Source organism: Triticum urartu, chromosome 5, assembly GCF_003073215.2.
Source record: "Triticum urartu cultivar G1812 chromosome 5, Tu2.1, whole genome shotgun sequence".
NCBI lineage: Eukaryota > Viridiplantae > Streptophyta > Magnoliopsida > Poales > Poaceae > Triticum > Triticum urartu.
Window position 1 is genome coordinate 623,275,418 of NC_053026.1, and position 21,802 is coordinate 623,297,219.

A 21,802-nucleotide genomic window follows, 5' to 3' on the forward strand; every position below is an offset into this window, starting at 1 on the left:
CGATTTACAGCAAGTAGGCATCTAAATGCAATGAAATGAACATGCTACATCCACCAAACATGACAACAAAATACATGGCAGGGATTCCCACAAGATGCTTAACAAAAGACTAGCACTGAGCCACGGCCAAATCATCCATTAAGAGGTTCAAACAAGCATGGCAAAAACGCAAATGCAAAACAGATTCCAGACTTAGTGAAATTAACACTTGTCTGAAATTTCAGATCACGATGCTCTCTTCGGAGCAGCAAAACAACATGATACATGACCTGAACATGACAAGTAAGAACATGGCATGGAGCTACTCAACAAGCTTAACAAACGATCCAAATTCACCTGGGGCCAAAAGGGATCACAAAATATATTAACGGGCACACGAACATAGCTAAAACACAATCAGTTTTCAGACTTAGTGAAAACTGAGACATGCTGAAATATAACTCACAAAGGCATGTAAACGAGCTCGATGCACTCACCATGGTGCAAGTCACAGCAAGGCAAGCATACATCCATTAATAAAGAACAAAATACAAGCTATACATGGCAAGAACAATGGCATATCATGCACGGATCAACTACAACAACACCGGCAAAATCGCAAACGAGTTGACGATCTGCCCAGATTCACCATGAAGCAAAAGTAGAGCTCGAATGACTCAAGCTAGGCTGCTCCATAATTGCAAACAAAGACATGGATGGATAGAGCATAACATGATTAACAAAACTCCTTTACCGATCATCCTCAAAAGAGGCACGGATCACTAGGAAACAAGCTGAACATATGGCATCATGAACTAAAATATCCCAGACTTTGTGAAAACAACTAAGTCCCTGAAAACAGATTTACCGGGTGCCTCACTTTGCAAGCTTGCACAAGTCACCACACACATCCTAAAAATGCATGGGTTGCACCTCTGGAAAAGAAGACAAAATTATTAACATAACATATGAAGGACTCACAGGCATAGCATGCACACATTAATCATGGCAAAAATGACAAAAGTCTAAGATGAACTAGCAGATCTGACAATTAACTCACGAAGCCTCCTTCTAACAGCATTTTGGGAACCAAGATGAACTCAAATGAAAATGATGCAATGATATGAAATGATGTACTCGTCGAGATGAAGATTTTGATATACTAAATGTCCAAAACGGAGCTACGGATGCGGAGATACGGACGGTCAAAGTAGGCATAAAAACTTAGGGTTTGGAGGGAAAAGTCAACCGTCGGGTTAGATCTGGATCTGGCACTGTAGCACACTGTTCATCCGAGCGCGATTTCCGAGGAAGGCCGGCCTTGGAGCTCGCCGGACTTGCCGCCGGAGTGGAGAGAAGAGGGGCCGGGCGGCGTGGAAGCCGAGGCGGCGTCGGTGGTCGGCGGCGGCCACCGGGCGGCGGAGGCGGCGACCGCGGCGTGGGGCGGCGAGGTGCGGCTCCGGCCCGGCGAGGAGGGCGGCGGGGTGCACCGGCAAGGCGGCGCCGGCGTCGAGGCGGCGGAGCGAGGACGGCGGCTGGGGCGCGAGGAGGAAGACGAACAGGCGGCGGCGGGCGGCGGAGTGGCCCGGTCGGGCGGCGGACGGGCCGGCGCTGGGCCTGCGGGCCGGCGTCGGTGGGAGGCGGCGGTGATGTGGGCACGCTGCCACGTGGCGATGCCCGGTTGGGCGCGGGCGGCGGCGGACGCTGTCCGGCCGGGGGCGACACGTCCGTCGGTGCGGGGAGGTTTTTTTTTAGAACTAGGGTTTCGAGGGGGAGGAGAGATCCGAAAATGAAGGGGGGTATTTATAGGCATAAGTGGAGCTAGGAGAGTCCAAATGAGGTGCTGTTTTCGTCCACGCGATCGTGATCGAACGCTCTAGAGCATGGAGCAGAGTTTGGTGGGTTTTGGGCCAAAAAGAAGGGGTGTTGGGCTGCAACACACACGAGGTCTTTTCGGTCCCTCGGTTAACCGTTGGAGTATCAAACGAAGTCCAAATGATACGAAACTTGACAGGCGGTCTACCGGTAGTAAACCAAGGCCGCTTGGCAAGTCTCGGTCCAATCCGGAAATGTTTAATCCCCACACACGAAAGAAAGCTAGAAATGACCACCGGAGGAGAACGAAGCGCCGGAATGCAAAACGGACAACCGGGAAAAAGCTCGAATGCATGAGATGAACACGTATGCAAATGCAATGCACATGATGACATGATATGAGATGCATGACAATGAAAACAACACACGGAGACAAAGACCCGAACCCGAGAACTAATTATAACTTAACGCCGGAAACGGCAAGAGTTGGAGTACAAATTGGGAAAGTTATATCCGGGGTGTTACACCATGAGTCACCATGTACACCGAGGAGGAAGCAGAAGAAGCACGACAAGACAGCGTCGATCTGCTGGAAGAGGGCCGGCTGTTGGCACTCAGCCGGTCCAGCATCTACCAGCAAAGCCTGCGCCGATACCACAATAGGAAGGTCAGGCCAAGATCTTTCCAAGAAGGCGACCTTGTGCTCCGGCTGATCCAGCGAACAGCCGGCCAGCACAAGCTGTCAGCGCCTTGGGGAGGCCCTTTCATCATCAGCAAAGTACTGGGCAACGATTCCTACTACCTGATCGACGCTCAGAAGCCCCGAGCACGCAAGAGGGACGACTCCGGCAAGGAGACAGAGCATCCATGGAATGCAAATCTCCTCCGAATATTTTACAGTTGATGCAGTATGTACCACACTACCTTTTGTATTAAAGTACCAAGACTTCGGGCCCCCCGAGACGAGCTCGGGGACTGCCCTCTTTTGTCTGTATGATAAAAATTATGCCTACAAGTATGTTACTCTTTGTCATGCCGCTTGGCACCGGGCTCGACAAGTGGGCCCGGGGACTTGCCGCCTTGCACTATGAAATGCTTCCTGTAGCCGGACAAGTAGTGTGTAACACCTAAACCGTCTTCTGTCAGAAGCCGCAGCTCGCAGAGCGACTGTACGGTGGGCAAAGGTAAGGTAGAATGGGTGTTCGCATGAAAAATGGCTAAGGACTCAAAGCGTAAAACATAGCTCAAGACGATTTCCAGCCTTTCTCGCAAACCAACTCTCGGACAGTCGGATTGTCGTCTTCTATCCAACTTGCTCAAGCAATCTTGAAATCGGCTAAGTACTTGCTTTCCCAAAGTAGCGTAGCACTTGATCCAGCAACAAGTCCGCAGAGCAGCTGTCCGATTGGCAAGGCAGGCAACTAAGAGAAAGCGGCAAAGGAAAAAAGCCAAAAGAACAATGGGCAAGAAAAGATAGATACGTATATTTACATAACATAGGCCGATTGGCCGAATTGTCGAGTAGAGGTTCAAAATACACCTCGCGGGTGGAATTGTGCGAATTAACAAGTTCTTCAAAGAGTACTGAAGCAGATAAAATAAAAGATACAGCGGCAGCTTAGGAGGCAGCAGACGGATTCGGAGGGTCGGAGGAGGCACCAGCGTCAGGCGGCGGGGTAGCTGGCTGGCTAGTCTCGGCTTGATCACCTCCGGCGGCAGTCGACTCGGTTGCACGCGGCTCGTTGCTGGAGGCGCGGTCGGGCTGAGGCTGGCCGTCTGCTCCATCTTCTGGTGCCTCCGCCTCGCCCCCATCCTCCGCCTCGTCCTCCTCCTCGATGCTGGAGCCAATCACCTCCGCCGACTCTTCGCCGTAGTTTGGGTTCATCCCAAACCACTCCGGCGGTACCTCCTCGCCGTCTTCAGACCGCTCGGGGACGAAGATGCTGGTGTCGATGTACTCGGGATCGCCGCAGCAAGTTTGACGAGGGCGTCTTCCGCAGCCGCCAGCTCCGGCTGGGCCTCCGACTGAAGCGTGGCCAACCGGTCTAGATCTAGCCCCGGGTACCACGCCTTGACGAACTCCAAGGCCCGGCGTGCTCCAGCCCGGGCCGAAGAGCCCTTCCAGGCCTCAAGACGACCAGCCGCGACCTCCAGCCAGTTGGCTGTCAGGCTGGGGGTGCGCGGAGCCTGCATATCCGGCCAAAGGGCGGCAATCGCCTGGGCACCGACGCGCTGGAGCCGGTGCAGCATCCGGTGAGCCGGCCGGAGGCGAGCCTCGATTCTCATGATGTGCTCGTCAAGAGTTCGGGGGGCATCGGCGGCGATCTCTGCGCCCTCCGCCCTTTGACTCTCACGGTCGGCCTCGATGGCTTGGATGGCGGCCTGCGACTGCCCAGGGAAGAAGTCTGCAAAGACACGAAGAAACGAAGAAGCTAGTTAAAAACCAGGAGTCGGCACGATCTAAGTCGGCAACTCGAAGAAATAAAATAAAGAGACTCACCATCAATGATGTCTTCAATCTCGTGGAAGCCGGAGGACAACAGCGCCTCCTTGTTAGACTAGGAGGAGCGCTCGCTCGCGAACTCAGCCAAGAGGGCGGTTTCCGTCTCCTCCGCCTCCCTCTGCGACTTCATAAGCAGCTCCTTCTGCTCTGCCAACTGAGTGGCCAGCAGATCGCGCTCTATGGCGAGCTTGCTGCACTCCTCCCCTTTGGTGCGTAGGACGGAGTTGGCTTCGCTCAGCTGCTGTTGAAGAGCAGCGTTGGCTCCTGAAGAAAAGGAAGAAAGATAAAAATCATCAATAAAATAGGTCGCCGGGGAGATCCGGCCTGACTGCTCAGCAGTCGGCCCGAATCTCGGGGACTACAGCCCGCGGGTGCGCTAGAGCGCCCCCATAGAGAAGAAAAAAGGACTTACTCCGGCTCTCCGCCAAGTCGGCGGTCCGCTTGCCTAGCTCTTCAACGTTACGGTTGAAGGCAGTGACGTGGAGGTTGTGGTAATCCTGCGACAAGCATTTCAGACAAAGTTGGTACCCAGAAGTTCATCAATTGGAGTTCCGGGCCGCCTGCTCAGCAGCCGGCCCGAAACTCAGGGACTACACCCAGTGGGTGTGCTGGCGCGCCCCCACAGAGAGGAGCAAGAAAACAAAGACCAAAGGAAAAAAACATACCCAGACGGCTGCCCGCGACGCTAGGAACGCCTTGGTGCAACTCTGGAGAGCGTCGCCCTCAGCACGGAGCTTCGCCTGGACGTCCAGGAGCGCCCGGTTCGGCGGCCCTATGCCGCCTCCTCGCACCCACCCAACAGGTGCGGCGCTCGTCGCTTCGGCGTCTGGGGCCGCCGAGCTGGCGGTGCCGGCTTCCAGGGGGCGGGGTGCCGAAGTCGCCTTCTCCAGACGACGGCGCGTTGGCGAGCCGACTTGGAGGAGTAGCCTCGCCACGGCCTCGTCTTCGGTCGGCGGCACCGGAGGGTCCGCTGGCTGCTCACCTTGCGCGCCTTCAGACGGCAGCAGAGGCGGCGGCGGAACGTGCGCGTCGGAGTAGAGGGGTCGCCGCCTTCCCTCTCCTCGACGAGGTTCTCCCCGCCGGCTTCCCCAGTTGGCCCCGTGAACTCCGGAGGTGGCGGCGCAGAGTTCAGCGGGGTGACAAGCAAGGCCGACTGGCGGCGTGCGGCTTCCTCAGCCCGCTGCTTCACCGCGGCGGCGGCTTCGGCCTCCGCTAGTTTTTTCTTAGCGGAGGCCTCCGCCCTGTCGGCCTCCGCCTTCTCCAGGCGGAGGGCCTCTTCTTCGTTGCGCCTCTCCTGCACATTCCGCTCCGTCGCCTCCCGGAGGTCAGCCGCGGGGTCAATCCGCCGAGTGGTGCCGGACGTCTCTGCTGACCCCATGGAGGAGGTGGCGGCGACCCGCTCAAGAGAGAGGGGAGCCCTGAAGAAAGAGGGGCAAGCAGAGACTCAGACAAATCACGAAGAAAGAATAAAACTTTGAAGACAGAATACTTACGTGGAGACCAACGGCGGCTTCTTCACTTCCTTATGGAAGCGGATGGCCTTCGCGGCTGCCTCGTCCCGCCGGGTCACCGCAGCCGAGCCCTTGGGCTTCTTCGGCCGACTGCCGAACAAGGTCGGCACGGCCCTGCGCTTCTTCCCGCCGCCTGGAGCGCCCGGCTCGGCAGAAGAGCCCGCGCCAGGCTGGCTGGCTCCTGGCCGATGGCGAGGGGCGACTTCTCCCTCGGCGCTGTCTTCAGGCCAGTCAGCAAAGGTAGCCGAAGGCCTGAAGTCGCCTGCTGTCCCTCCTCCTCCCTCGGCGTCGTCTTCCAGAGCCGCCACCCCCAGATCGGGGTCGTCGACGTCGCTCTCCGCCCGGTCGGCGACGAACTCACAGGCCGGCCCCAAGGTGCCGGCTGGTGGGTGAAGAAGGGGATTCTAACCAAAGCCGACTGGTCAAAACAAAACTCGGCAAGAAAAAGACAATCTAAAGAAAGAAAAGAAAGGCGACTCACCACAGGCGGGGGGTTGGCGCGGGAGTACGGCTCCTTGCCGAATCGCCATTCCTCCAGGAGCCTGCTGTCCGAGAGGTAGTTCACCATGAAGGCCACCTCTTCATGAGGCATGTCCTTGGTGCACATCCGACTCGGGTCGCATTGCCCGCTCATCTGGCATATCATGTGAGGGCGGCCTTGGAGTGGGACCAGTCAGACCCTCCGACTGCGTAAGCACTCGGAGTCACGTGATGGCGCCGGCTCCCGCAGGCGTCAGCGACCTCGCCCGGTACGACCAGTTGGGAGTCTCCCAGCCGGCGGGCCGGCTTCGAAAGCCGGCAGATTGACCGAGTCGCCCCTCGTGGCGACGTTCCTGACATAGAAGTAGGATCTCTGCCACATCTTCACCGACTTTATCAGCGAGATGGAGGGGAAGGGGTTGTCGGTACCTGACCTTCGCATGGCGATGAAGGCGCCACATTGAGCCGGCACGCCTACGGCCTGGGTGCCGAGCTTGGAGAAGAACTCCCCCAGAGCTCGAGGGTGGGGTGGACTCCGAGGAAGCCTTCGCACAAGGCCACGAAGGCGGACAACAGCACCACTGTGTTGGGGTGAGGTGGTGCTGCTGGAGGCTGTAGAACTCCAAGAAAGACCGGAAAAAGCTGCTCGCCGGCAGCCCCAGCTCGCGCAGGCAGTGCGAGCGGAAGATGACCCGCTCGCCCTCCTGCGGGGCGGGGGAAATCACCCCCTCCGGCGCAAGACGCACCTGCACGCGGTCCTCGCCGGGAAGCCGACGGGTCCGGCGGAGGAACTCAATGTGGTCTTCATGAACCTCGGAACCGTCCCAGGTGCCAGAATGCACTGGGGGAGGCGCAGAAGCAGAGGACGAACTCATCGCGAGCTGTCGCCGCAGCGTTCACCGGAGCTTGGACGTGCGGCGGAGCAAAGAAGAGAAGAGGAAGGAGGAGTGTGAGGAGCGGCAAGGAGGAAGAGAACGAGGAGTAGTAGGAAGGAGGGGCGCGCGTGCTCCCTTCTTCCCCCTACTTATAGCCTTGTGGGCTGCGAAGCCGAGGGGGCGGACGTGGGTATTTACTGCACCCACAACCCCACGACCCCCACGATCCACGTAAAGTTACTGCGCGCAGTAACTCCACGGGAATCCCAACCGTCCATCGGGGCCGCAACGGATCCGCTCGGGCACCGAGGCGCGGTAGTGGCGGGCCACGCATGTGGGCCTGTCCCGTCGCACGCGTGGGCTGGCAGGACGGCCTAGCCACGTGCCCTCGCGTGACAGGCCAAGAACGGGCGGCGTCCTGGAGGCTTAGCTAGCACGCCACTTAAAATCCCGCCGCGATGTTCGAAATACCGAGCAAGTCAAAATTGAGTGAAGTCCGAGTTGAGCAAGTCCGACTCCTTCCAGACGGCCCGGCAGAAGTCAATCAAGACCATGTGTTGAGCACCCGGAAAGAGAAACTGCTCAGGCTTCTCGGCCGATCGTCCGTGGTGCCTCACCAGCTTCGGGGACTACTGTCGGAGTAATGGGCCACGGGTAGGCCAACCCGAGTCCATAACCTTTCAAGACATCGGGGCAGGCTGCGCCCCTCAAGACCCCAGGGCGAAGAGTCGTCTCCTGAGGAGTCGACAGCAGGGCGGCCGACTGCCCGCTCACGGCCGAGTTCCAGGGACGACTTCCAGAGAAGCTGGCTTTGGGGAGTCGGCCAGCGACTCCAGCAAACCCATGACCTCATCAAAGGGGACGGGGCAGAGGCGTGGCTACAGTGAAGCCCACTCCTGCCCCTTACCAAGGGCAGGCATGGCCACAGCACGCCGTACCCGGGAAGATCTCCGTGCGGCGTGGCACTGTTACCCGGCCGGCCCTGACATCAGCACCACAGTACCAAGTCCTGCACCCACGACGGCTTGTCTGTATGGCCTGGAGGCAGCGGGGCCCACCAGTTAGCGAGACCTCGGGAGACGGCGGGAGAACCGCCAGTCGGACCCGCCGGGAGTCGGCTCGGGGGAGTCAGCCGAGCCCTCCCCTGGGGCCCACACGCCATTAATCTAGATGAGATGGGGAGTGGCCACAGTGATCGCCCGCCAGGCGGCGGGGCTGTTGCCACGACCCCATGACCAAGCCTGCGTCATCAGAAGCACGGCTACAGTAATCAGCGGCCGGAAAGACCCGCCCGCGGCGGACGCGGCCTGTCGGCTCCGTACTAGACTAGTCGGCGGGGCCCACTAGTCGGCAGGCCCCAGCAGTCGGCGGAGAAGTCGATGGTCGGAGGCACTGATGGTGGGGCCCGCGCCCAGTCGAGTTACCATTGTACCCCTGGGGGGTAGGCCTATATAAACCCCCAGGGCACCCATGCAAGGGGTTGGATCCCGGTAGTTCTAGACCATACCAGATAGAAGGAGAGAGCTAGCCTTGCCCTCTTCTACGACCAGAAATAGCTCAAGGAGAAACCATGTAAACACTTGGCCATAGTGATCATGCGGAGACCCCGCAGAGCAGCAGTAGGGGTATTATCTCCCCGGAGAGCCCCGAAGCTGGGTAAGATTCGCCGGCATGCATGTCTAAGCCTCATCCCGTTTCCAGGCACCGGCGACGTTCTACTCGCCCCCCACCATGATAAGCCATCCGTTGGCATATGCCGCACCAAACCCCCAACATTCAGGGAATTCAAGATCCATTTCTTCATCAGTGAAGCAAAGCGGGTGTGCGGCGCCTCTATGTTGGGCCACACTGCAGCATAACTCCGAAGGAGTCCTACTGCAGTTTTCGGCCTGGTTGCGGCGAGGTGTGACACGTCCGAATAGGTAGCCATTGTTGCATGTCGAAGCATGTTTTCGTGATCCTTAGATCGGTCTTGCGCTTCCTGCTCTATTGTCCCAGTCCCTCTGCGGGTTATCTGGGTAATTGTGGCCTGCGTTGTTCTTGCCTTTACGGCGAGGTGGGGCGGTCTGGTGTTCGGCTTGAGGTGCCTTTTTATTCGGACAGAGTTGCCGACGACCTGCCGTGTTGTGTGACAATGGTATGGGCTCCAACGCCCCGTCATCGGACTGGTAGAGCGAACTGTGCTTTGGGTAGCTTTTGGCTGGGCCACTGAGGTCGTATTCTTCGGCAACCAGGACTTTGGTCCATCTGTCATTGAGTAGGTCTTGGTCAGCTTGAAGCTGTTGCTGCTTCTTTTTCAAGCTCCTTGCCGTAGCTATCAGCCTGCACTTGAAGCGCTCCTGTTTGAGGTGCTCTTCGCGTACGATGAAGTCTTCATCGCCGAGGCTTTCCTCATCTTCGGAGAGTGGGAGGTAGTTGTCGTCCTCCTATCCGTCGCTAGGCAGGGCCTGTTCATCGGGGATGTCTTGCCCGTTTTCCTGTTCCTCCTGCTCGAATGTTGCTCCCATAGGGTCTTCATTGCTTTCGGCGCCGTCCAGAGAACTATTTTCTCCAGTGCCATTGTTGCTGCGGTGTGACTTGGGGCGCCGGAACTTAGACTATGACTCAGGAGTTTTAACTGGATCTCCCTTGTCTTTGCCGCGAGGCTTTTTAAGTGTATCGATCATGTACACATAATGTGAAGGGGTGTCCGTCTTGCGTCCGAAGACTGACGGATCTTGGCCTTGCTCCTTATCTGCATCGTCGTCTAGACCGTCATTGACTGCGGAGCCAGGAGTGGACATGTCGGTTAAGTCCTCAACAGTGGCTATGAGGTGGGTGGCGGGTGGGAAACAAAATTCTCCATCGTCCGCCCCTAGTTCGAACCGGACATAGTTCGGCTGCGAGTCTCCCATGAATGACAGGTTCTTTAAAGAGTTTAACACATCGCCCAAAGGTGAGTGCTGAAAGACGTCTGCGGCACCAAATTCGAAGATCAATAACCGATCTAGCTCGGTGTCCGCAAGCGTATATGGTCCGTAATTTATAGCCGGAGACGAATCCAGAGTTCCATTGACGCAGGTATCGCGGGGTGACGAGTCCGTGTGCGGCTCCAATGCCGCGGACTTTGTGTCTTCTGATGGCACGATCTAAGGCCGTTGCAGCAACAGGTACCATCTCCTGGATGTGATCCGATGACAGATTTAAGTCATGTTCCTCGGAGCGAGGGGGAACGGTCGTTGCGGTGTCAAATCCATTGAAGATCAAGTCTCCACGGATATCCATGACGTAGTTCAAGCTTCCAAATCTGACCTGGTGGCCGAGGGCGTAGCTATTGATCTGCTCCAGATGGCCGAGCGAGTTGGCCTGCAGTATGAAGCCGCCAAACACGAAAATCTGTCCGGGGAGGAAGGTTTCTCCTTGGACAGCGTCTCTATAGACGATTGAAGGGGCCATCGAACCTTTCATCGACGGCACAGTGGAACTCTCAATGAAAGCACCAATGTCGATGTCAAAACCGGCGGATCTCAGGTACGGGGTCCCGAACTGTGCATCTAGGATCGATGGTAACAGGAGACAGGGGACACAATGTTTACCCTGGTTCGGGCCCTCTCTATGGAGGTAATACCCTGTGTCCCGCTTGATTGATATTGATGAATATGGGTGTTACAAGAGTTGATCTACCACGAGATTGTAATGGCTAAACCCTAGAAGCTTAGCCTGTATGACTATGGTAATGAATGTGTCCTTTCCGGACTACCCCCTCCGGTTTATATAGACACCGAGGGGATCTAGGGTTTACATAGAGTCGGTTACATAAAAAGGAATCTTCATAGTCGGTCGCCAAGCTTGCCTTCCACGCCAAGGTGAGTCCAATCTGGACACGGGTATAGTCTTCGGTCTTCATGTCTTCACAACCCATCAGTCGAGCCCATAGATAACAGGCCGGACGCCCGAGGACCCCTTAGGACTCCCTCACTCCTCCTCCAGGGCATCTAGACTGTCCTGCCGGTCAATCTCGAGGTGAGTCATGAATGATGTCGCGGGGCAACATAGCCTCTGCGCCGTACACCATGAAGAATGGTCTGTAACGGGTGGTGTGATTGGGCGTGGTCCGCAGCCCCTAGAGTATGGAGTCGAGCTCCTCGACCAAGTGTTTCTCTGACTCTTCTAAAGACCGTACTAGTCTGGGCTTAATGCCGCTCATGATAAGACCATTTGCTCGTTCGTCTTGACCGTTTGTTTAGGGGTGATAGATGGAGGCATAATTGAGCTTGATGCCCTGGTTAGAACACCATGTTTTCACTTCATCGGCTGTAAAGTTGGAGCCGTTATCGATGATGATGCTGTGTGGGACACCATAACGGTGTACGCCACCGGATATAAAGTCTATCACTGGTCCGGCTTCAGCCGTTTTAACTGGTTTGGCCTCTATCAACTTAGTGAATTTATCTACCATGACCAGCAGATATTTTTTCTTATGGCTTCACCCTTTAAGGGGTCCGACCATATCAAGCCTCCAGACCGCGAAAGGCCAAGTAATGGGGATTGTTTGTAAGGCGGTAGGCGGCATATGGCTTTGATTGGCGAAAAGCTGGCATCCCACACAACGTTGGACAAGGTCCTGTGCCTCTGCTCGGGCCGTCGGCCAGAAGAAACCGGTACAGAACGCTTTGCTTACAAGAGCCTGAGCCGCGTGTGGTGACCGCCAAGACCAGCATGGATGTCGGCCAGGAGCTGCCGTCCTTCTTCTTCGGAGATACATCTTTGAAGTATTTCGGTAGCGCTCTTCTTGTAGAGCTCTCCTTCATGAACCTTGTAGGCTTTCGAACGCCGAACGATGCATCAAGCCTCATTCTGATCCTCAGGGAGCTCTCGCCTATTAAGGTAGGCCAAGAAGGGTTCGGTCATGGGGTAATTACTGCCATTATTAGATGGGTCGATGGTGTTATTTCAGTGGCTGAGCCCCTGATGACGTCGGTATTGTGTTCAGAATCTGGTGGTATAACGGGATCCGGACTAGTGTTGCCGCTCTCATCCTGCCACACCACAGATGGCTTGAAGAGCCTTTCTAAAAAGACGTTAGGCGGGACGGTGAAAGTGCAACTATCCCTAGGTGGTTTTGGTAATTCCTAACAACATATAACTCATTGAGCTAATGCTATTCGAAGATTAGTATTTCAGGAAAAGATCAATGAATGGCATGGCATGGATGAGGAAAGTGGACCCCTAAAAGTATTAAGGACAAAAAGATTGGCTCAAGCTCAAAGCTCAAGACTCTACATTTTATATTTTAGTGATCCAAGATCACATTGAGTCTATAGGAAAAGCCAATACTATCAAGGAGGGATGAGGTGTTACTTAATGGCGTTCTTGCTTCATAGTGCTTAGTGATATGCTCCAAAACCCTCAACTACCTTCCCACATCCACATATGACCTAAACCAAAAGTCGAACTCGGCCCCACCGATTCTTTCTATCCGGCACCACCGAGTTCAGATGTCATAGCCACTGCCACAAACCCTAGGCAATTCAGTCTCACCGATAGGGATTTCGGTCACCGAGATAGGGTTGTAATCTCTCTGTTTCCCTTTGTAACGTTTCGGTCCTACGAGATGAGCGATCGGTCCCACCGAGACTGCAATGTAAACTCTCTATTTCCCTTTTGTAACATTTCGGTCCCACCGAAATGAGCAAATCGGTCCCACCGAGTTTACCTGACCAACTCTCTGGTTAGCTTATTACCAAAATCGGTCCCACTGAGTTTGTGTAATCAGTCACACCGAGATTACGTTATGCCCTAACCTAACCATATCGGTCCTACCGAGTTGCATCTCAGTCCCACCGAAAATCCTAACGGTCACTAGGTTTGCTAAAACGGTCTGACCGAGTTTCTCAATTCGGTCTCACCGATATTGGTAAATTGTGTGTAACGATTAGTTTTTGTGTGGAGGCTATATATACCCCTCCACCCACTCTTCATTCATGGAGAGAGCCATCAGAACATACCTACACTTCCAATACACATTTTCTGAGAGAGAACCACCTACTCATGTGTTGAGGCCAAGATATTCCATTCCTACCATATGAATCTTGATCTCTAGCCTTCCCAAGTTGCTTTCCACTCAAATCTTCTTTCCACCAAATCCATATCCTGTGAGAGAGAGTTGAGTGTTGGGGAGACTATCATTTGAAGCACAAGAGCAAGGAGTTCATCATCAACACACCATTTGTTACTTCTTGGAGAGTGGTGTCTCCTAGATTGTCTAGGTGTCACTTGGGAGCCTCCGACAAATATTGTGAAGTTAAACCAAGGAGTTTGTAAGGGCAAGGAGATCGCCTACTTCGTGAAGATCTACCGCTAGTGAGGCAAGTCCTTCGTGGGCGATGGCCATGATGGGATAGACAAGGTTTCTTCTTTATGGACCCTTCGTGGGTGGAGCCCTCCATGGAATCGCGCAACCGTTACCCTCCGTGGGTTGAAGTCTCCATCAACGTGGATGTACGATAGCACCACCTATCGGAACCACGACAAAACATCCATGTCTCTAATTGCGTCTGAATTCTCCAAACCCTTCCCTTTACATTCTTGCAAGTTGCATGCTTTACTTTCCACTGCTCATAGACTCTTTGCATGCTTGCTTCAATTGTGTTAAGATTGCTTGACTTGTGCTAAGATAGCTAAAATCTGCCAAAGACTAAAATTGGGAAAAGGATAGATTTTTAATTGGTCAAGTAGTCTAATCACCCCCCTCTAGACATACTTTCGATCCTACAAGTGGTATCAGAGCTTTGGTCTCCATTTGCTTTGATTTCCATAGCTTTTGGTGGTCATAGCCTTGGTTTCACAACCTAGGAGAGTATGGCGTCTAGCGAGGGAAATTATCACCATAGAGGTCCTTACTTTGATGGCACTAATTTTGCTAGTTGGAAGCATAAGATGAAAATGCATATTCTTGGACATAACCCTGCCGTTTGGGCTATTGTGTGTGTTGGCTTGCAAGGTGAATTCTTTGATGGGAGAGAACCGAATCGTGAAGCTACCACGGATGAGTTGAAGATGCTACGATACAACGCTCAAGCTTGTGATATCCTCTTCAACGGGTTGTGCCCTGGAGAATTCAACAAAATCAGCCGTCTTGAGAATGCAAAGGAAATTTGGGATACTTTGATTGATATGCACGAAGGTACTGACTCCGTCAAGGAATGCAAGTTGGATGTGCTTCAAAGTCAACTTGACAAGTTCAAAATGACGGATGGTGAAGGTGTCGCTGACATGTACTCTAGGCTTGCTCTTATGACAAATGAGATTGCCAGCTTAGGAAGTGAAGAGATGACCGACAAATTCATCATCAAGAAGATCCTAAGAGCCTTGGATGGAAAATACGATACCGTATGCACATTGATCCAAATGATGCCAAATTACAAAGATCTCAAGCCAATGGAAGTCATTGGAAGAATTGTTGCACATGAGATGTCAAGTAAGGATAAGGAGGAACTTCACAACAAATCAAGTGGTGCTTACAAAGCCTCATGCGAAGCCCCCACATCATCAAGTGAGAAACATACCTTCAATGATGAATTGAGCTTAATGGTGAAGAACTTCAACAAATTCTACAAGAGTAGAAGCAAAGAGAGAAGTTCCAAGTCAAGGTCCTACAATGACAAAAGATCTTCTAGTCGAGAGAGAAACTGCTACAATTGTGGAAGACCCGGACACTGCTCCAATGAGTGTACGGCTCCCCACAAGAGAAGAGAAGACTCTCCCAAAATAAGAAGTAGAAGAGAAGAATCACCATCAAGGGAGAGAAGGAGTAGGGATGATCGATATGAACGAAAACCCTCACAGAGAAGCAAGGATTCGGAAAGGAAGGACAAGTCATCAAGGAGCTACACAAAATGAAGACGTCAAGCTCATGTTGGTGAATGGGTATTCAGCTCCGACTCCGACAATAACTCCGAGAGAAGCTATCACTCCGACTCCGAATATACTCAAGATGAAGGTGTTGCCGGTCTATCACTTGTGTCAACCAACTCCTACAACATATTTGATTCGCCAAATGAAGGAATTGGAAGATGCTTCATGGCCAAAGGTCCAAAGGTATCACACCCCGAGTATGTTGATTTCAATAGTGATGAAGATGACTTGTTAGGTGATGATGATTTACTTGTTGACAACTATAGTGATGAATACTATGATGAAACGTCAATTAATCATGCTAATCAAGATGAAACGAATGAAAATGATAAGGAGAAGATTGAGTCTCTAACTAAAGAATTAAACACTCTTAAGTTAGCTCATGAAACTATCTTAGGAGATCATCGAGAACTTTTAAGGACTCCTGAGAAATTATGTTTTGAGAAGCTCAATGTTGAGCAAGAGCATGAGTTCTTAAAGTCAATCAATGATGATCTTCGCAAGAAAAGTTCTTCTTACATTGCCAAGCGTTTACTCTTATCCACTTACATGCCTCAAGTCAAGTCTAGTAACAAAAACAAGAAGGATTCTTCTTCTAGTAGTAACAATAATCATGCTAAATTCAATGTTGTTTCCTCTAGTAGTTCTCTTGATTCCACTAATGATTCTCTTAGCCAAGTTACACTTGAGCAAGAAAATATCTTATTGAAGGGAATTATAGAGAAAGGTGTTTACAAGAGACTTGCCGGGAGTAAGCAATTCGAGGAAATTGTACGCAAGCAAGGAAGGCACCGGAAGAATCAAGGTATTGGTTTTGAACGAAAGTTCAATGCCAATGGAGTTGAGTGGTAAGAAGATCAATACCCCATGACAAAGTTTGTTCCTCAACAAGAGAAGTATGATCCTACTTCTTTCAAAGGAACACAAGCTCAAGATGATCTTCCACCACAAGACCACAAGCAAAAAAGGCAAGGACAAGCTTCAAGAGGAAATTGATGCATTTGAAGAAGCTCCTAAGGCCTTGGTCAAGTGGGTTCCCAAGACTACATCAAGTTCCACTTCATCAAGTACAACTACAACTCTGAGGATTCCCATCAAGATGGTGTGGATCCCGAAGAATAAGAACTAGAGAGTTCTTGAGGGTGACTCCGCCAACATATTTCACTCTTATCATTTTGGCAAGAACGAGTGTAATCAACTTCCACATATTGCACTAGTTCAAGGAGTCACAAACCCTCTTGTTGGTAAGACAAGGGACAAGGTAACCTAAAGCTTTCATAGACATCATCTTGTGTGTGCATCACTCTATGTCTATGGATATCCTTGTTTGTTCCTTGTGGGACTAACCCGTGTAGGTATTGAAAGTGCAACTCACTCCAAAGGATAGCCCCGAATGATCTACATCAACTTAGAGCATCCACATCTTCAACACCTACATGAATTCATCATCGACAAAACCCAAGGTTAGTTCATCCCTCTTAGGGGGGATCTCACATCTAGGGGGAGCTTTACTCTAACAATTGAGTTAAAGAAACTCTAATGGTGTGAACACAACAATGCTTTATGTAAAAGTGGTAACCCCACTTGTGCTTAAACGATGAGTATGACCTGTGATCAAATGTTCTAATTTGACTCCTAAGTCAATATACTCATATATAGATGACCTAGTCATCGCCAATTGCTTGATAGATGCTAGAATTGTTTGTGCATGCTTTGCCACATATTTCATTTGTCATTTTTATTGTGTGATCATGTTGGTTGCATAATTTACTCATTCGAGGACATCCACTTGTTGTTTTGATTGATTGGTTTCCTTTTCTTTTGGCCAAGTGGATGGACAAGAATGCCTAAGAACCTTCTCTAGCTATCTATGATTTTCCCATCTCAAACTCTCTTCATGTTGCATCACAAAATTTGATCAAGTCAGATTCAAACCACTCTGTGTGAGGAGCACTCGGAGTCCCCGATTCGTTATAGACTTAAACTTCCAAAACTTCCTTGTGTGTTTCGGTCTGACCGATTCACCCATTTCGGTCATACCGAGATCACTAAGTCGATCTAGGTTTTCAATCTCGGTGCAACCGATTTGAACTTTTCGGTCACACCAAGATGCATAACTGCAGTTATGCATCTCGGTGCCACCAAGTTGTTCCACTCGGTCACACCGACAGGGTCGGGCTATATATACCCATGGGTAAAATTTTGGAAATTTTCTCCAAACCCTTTCGCCCGCGCTTAGCCCGCTCTGCCTCCAGGGTCTCCGGATCGTCCTCCTCGTCGCCAGTTGCCTCCTGTTGCTGGTCTCCTCCGCCGTCAACGGGAATCAACCTCGCCATTTCCGCCGTAGCGAGTTCATCGCCGAACTAGGGTATGAACTCGATCACTGTGCTATCCTTATCTGATTCCTAGCACATTGTGTTCGCCATGAATCTTGCCATGATTGAGATCATTCTATCCATCGAAAACACTCCGTAGTTTAGTTGTGAATTGAAAATTTAGGGTTAGGTTTCCGCCGAAACCATATCGGACCCACCGAGTTGTGGAACTCAGTACCACCGATTCGGCTCAGGCCATTACACATGTGATTCGTGGTCTGATCGAGAATTGCAAATCGGTGTGACCGAGTTCAGGACTTTGTGAAACCCTACCAGTCTCGGTGCCACCGAACTGTGACTCGGTCTGACCGAGTTCACTAGTTTAGGTTCCAACAGCTGCTTCGGTATCACCGAGTTTACAAATCGGTTGATCCGAAATGCTTTCTGTGGAAAACTAAAACTAAGTTTTTAATTCATTCTTTTGCAAAAACCTCTGTATTTTGTGATGCTCATCCACTCTACCTCATCTATAATCTATTCACAGGGTCTGCTGTCAGTGTTTGCAATATGTCTGGTCAGAGTGACAGCCAGAACAAGTCAGAGGAGCAGGTTCACTTGAGTGAGGGCACTAGTCCCTCTAGCAGCTCAGATGATGGCAGTAGGAGCACCCCAAGCAACTTACCCAAAGCTGCCACCAGGGCCAGAAAGAAGAAAACTTCTGAATCTGAGGATGAAGACAATGTGGCAGTTGAGGATGAGGCCACTTCCAAGAAGAAAGTGGTTAAAAAGGAGTATAGCACTACTGCTGCAACTAAGCCTGGTATGAAGACCAAAATGCCTGCAAAGAGAATTCCAATGTCTAAGGCCAGAGCATCTACTCAAGTCCCTTTGGAATCTGAACCCAAAGAGGGTGCTGCAGAAGGGAAGAAGAGGAAAGAGAGGGTCAAGAAGATCACTACCAGAGTGCTTGGGAGATCCTCAATCATGAAAGATTCTAAAGAGGAAGAGGAAGAAGATGCTGCACCAGCACCCAAAGCTCAGAAGCTTATGGGTGATGCCATCAGGGCAGGGGTTGTTCCATCTAAGCCTAAGACTGCTCCTAAGGCTGCTGCTCCGGCTCCAAAGCCAAAACCAAAGAGGAGCACCAGGAACATCCCTGCTGAGGAGAAGAACAAGGCCCCAGTGCCTAAAGCTGAAATTGAAGAAGAAGATGATGAGTCACATGTCTTGAGGAAGTTGAAGCCAAAAATTCCAGATCACAATGATGCTCATCAAGTTGCAGAGAACATGAAGATAAGGAAGGACTCGGGATTGAGGCTATGGAGAGAGTCTGATCCATATGCCACCAGGAGAAGGACTGCTGTGGACTACAGGTTCCATACAAAGGAACATTAGGACTTCTATGAGACCATCTTGCTTGACAAGAAACCCATAGTGTGTGACATGAGATGGGTCGACTGGGAGTACATCAGGGAGAATGATGAACACTATCCAGGTGTATATGATAGTTTCAAGGCTTGTGGAGTTGATGAGTTTGTGGCTCATCATGCAGTTCTACTCCACAGCTCACTTCTACCCAGCTGGAAGGATTGTCTGGATGTCTGGAGGTACTAAGTACCAGTCCACAGTTGCGTAATGGGCGAAATTGATCAATGCCCCAAAAGAGAGTGAAGATGACTTGGATGTCTATGCCAACAAGAAGAAGGATCACAACACCATGGCACACATGTACAAGGAGATCCTAGATGCTGCTCTTGAGACACACAAGTTTGGATCTGTACATTACCTTCTGTCAGGCTTGCCAACTATCAACTGGATCCTCAGGCACACTCTCTTGCCAAAGTCAGGTGATCACAAGATGATCGGAGGCCATGCAATCAACTTGCTTCACATCCTTGATGTCCCATAGAAGTTCAAAGTCATGAGCCTAATAGTTGACACTATCAAGAGGACAGCTGCAGATCAGAAAAGGAGTTGTGGGTATGCCCCACAGATCCAGGAGCTGATCAACTCCAAGATGGGCACTGGCACATATCTGTTGGACAAGGAGCACATGCCCATCTACCCAAAATTTGAGGACAACACTGTGGTGATGGATGAAAAGGAACCATCTTATGTGCACGCACAAGCCAAGAAGGAGAAGGCAAAGGCTGAAAAGGCTACAAGGATGCCAACTACTGAAGAAGCATCTCAGTATCTTCTGAAGAGCAAGCAAGATTAGCTTGGCTACTTGATTCCCTCCACACTAAGGATTGAGAAGGGACTGGCCACTCTGACTCAAAACCAGGAGAGCCTGGAAAGGATCGTGGAACAGAAGTTCTATGACTTGGATGTGAAGGTAACTGAGATCCAGTCTGTTGTGGAGCAACTTCAGGATGATATGCAGGAGAGGAAGGGCAAGACAACCACTGATGCATTTGCCAGAGTGCCTAGAGCTCAGAGGTCTGTTGTAGTGCCTATTCCAGACACCAGAGCCACTTCATCTGCACCAGCTACAGCTTCAGTGCCACCAGCACCTACTCCATCAGCTCCATCTACTTTGACTGAAGCCTTCGTTCTTGGAGTTATCCAGACACCACCACCTGAAGACCAAGCCTGAGAGACAATTTAGTGCTATGCATTTTCTAGGAACTTTTTGGTAACTTGTTGCCAAAGGGGGAGAAAAATGTATAGATCATAGGCTTCGAGAGAGATCGTTGTTTTTTATTCTCTCTTGCTTTGGTGGTTGAACTTTATTTGCTTGTTTGAGATACTTACTGTCTGCGTGATACTTGGATGATCATGTGTGTTTGATCATATGCTACTTTAATGCTTGTTGGATGACATTATCTTTTTATCCCTATATGATCATTCACTTTGCTTGGTGATGAGTGCATGTATTTAATTATTATCATTTTGAGCGCTCCACCAAGATGTATGTGACATGGAAGAGTAACCCATGAGCCTAACTCTTTGTGCATTTGCAGTCCAAAGCAAATCATAAACTATGCACAAATTTAGGGGGAGCTCTTGCTTTTCACATACTTCTCAAAGCGACAATGTTTTTCACTATTATTATGACTCGTCGAAGCTTTGATCTATATGTTGTCATCAATTACCAAAAAGGGGGAGATTGAAAGTGCAACTATCCCTAGGTGGTTTTGGTAATTCCTAACAACATATAGCTCATTGAGCTAATGCTATTCCAAGATTAATATTTCAGGAAAAGCTCAATGAATGGCATGGCATGGATGAGGAAAGTGGACCCCTAAAAATATTAAGGACAAAAAGATTGGCTCAAGCTCAAAGCTCAAGACTCTACATTTTATATTTTAGTGATCCAAGATCACATTGAGTCTATAGGAAAAGCCAATACTATCAAGGAGGGATGAGGTGTTGCTTAATGGCGTTCTTGCTTCATAGTGCTTAGTGATATGCTCCAAAACCCTCAACTACCTTCCCACATCCACATATGACCTAAACCAAAAGTCGAACTCGGCCCCACCGATTCTTTCTATCCGGCGCCACCGAGTTCAGATGTCATAGCCACTGCCACAAACCCTAGGCAATTCAGTCTCATCGATAGGGATTTCGGTCACACCGAGATAGGGTTGTAATCTCTCTGTTTCCCTTCGTAACGTTTCGGTCCTACCGAGATGAGCGATCAGTCCCACCGAGATTGCAATGTAAACTCTCTGTTTCCCTTTTCTAACATTTCGGTCCCACCAAAATGAGCAAATCGGTCCCATCGAGTTTACCTGACCAACACTCTGGTTAGCTTATTACCAAAATCGGTCCCATCGATTTTGTGTAATCGGTCACACCGAGATTACGTTATGCCCTAACCGTAACCATATCGGTCCAACCGAGTTGCATCTCAGTCCCACCGAAAATCCTAACATTCACTAGGTTTGCTAAATCGGTCCGACCGAGTTTCTCAATTCGGTCACACCGAGATTGGTAAATTGTGTGTAACGGTTAGTTTTTGTGTGGAGGCTATATATACCCCTCCACCCACTCTTCATTCGTGGAGAGAGCCATCAGAACATACCTACACTTCCAATACACATTTTCTGAGAGAGAACCACCTACTCATGTGTTGAGGCCAATACATTCCATTCCTACCATATGAATCTTGATCTCTAGCCTTCCCAAGTTGTTTCCACTCAAATCTTCTTTCCACCAAATCCATATCCTGTGAGAGAGAGTTGAGTGTTGGGGAGACTATCATTTGAAGCACAAGAGCAAGGAGTTCATCATCAACACACCATTTGTTACTTCTTGGAGAGTGGTGTCTCCTAGATTGGCTAGGTGTCACTTGGGAGCCTCCGAGAAAGATTGTGGAGTTGAACCAAGGAGTTTGTAAGGGCAAGGAGATCGCCTACTTCGTGAAGATCTACCGCTAGTGAGGCAAGTCCTTCGTGGGCGATGGCCATGATGGGATAGACA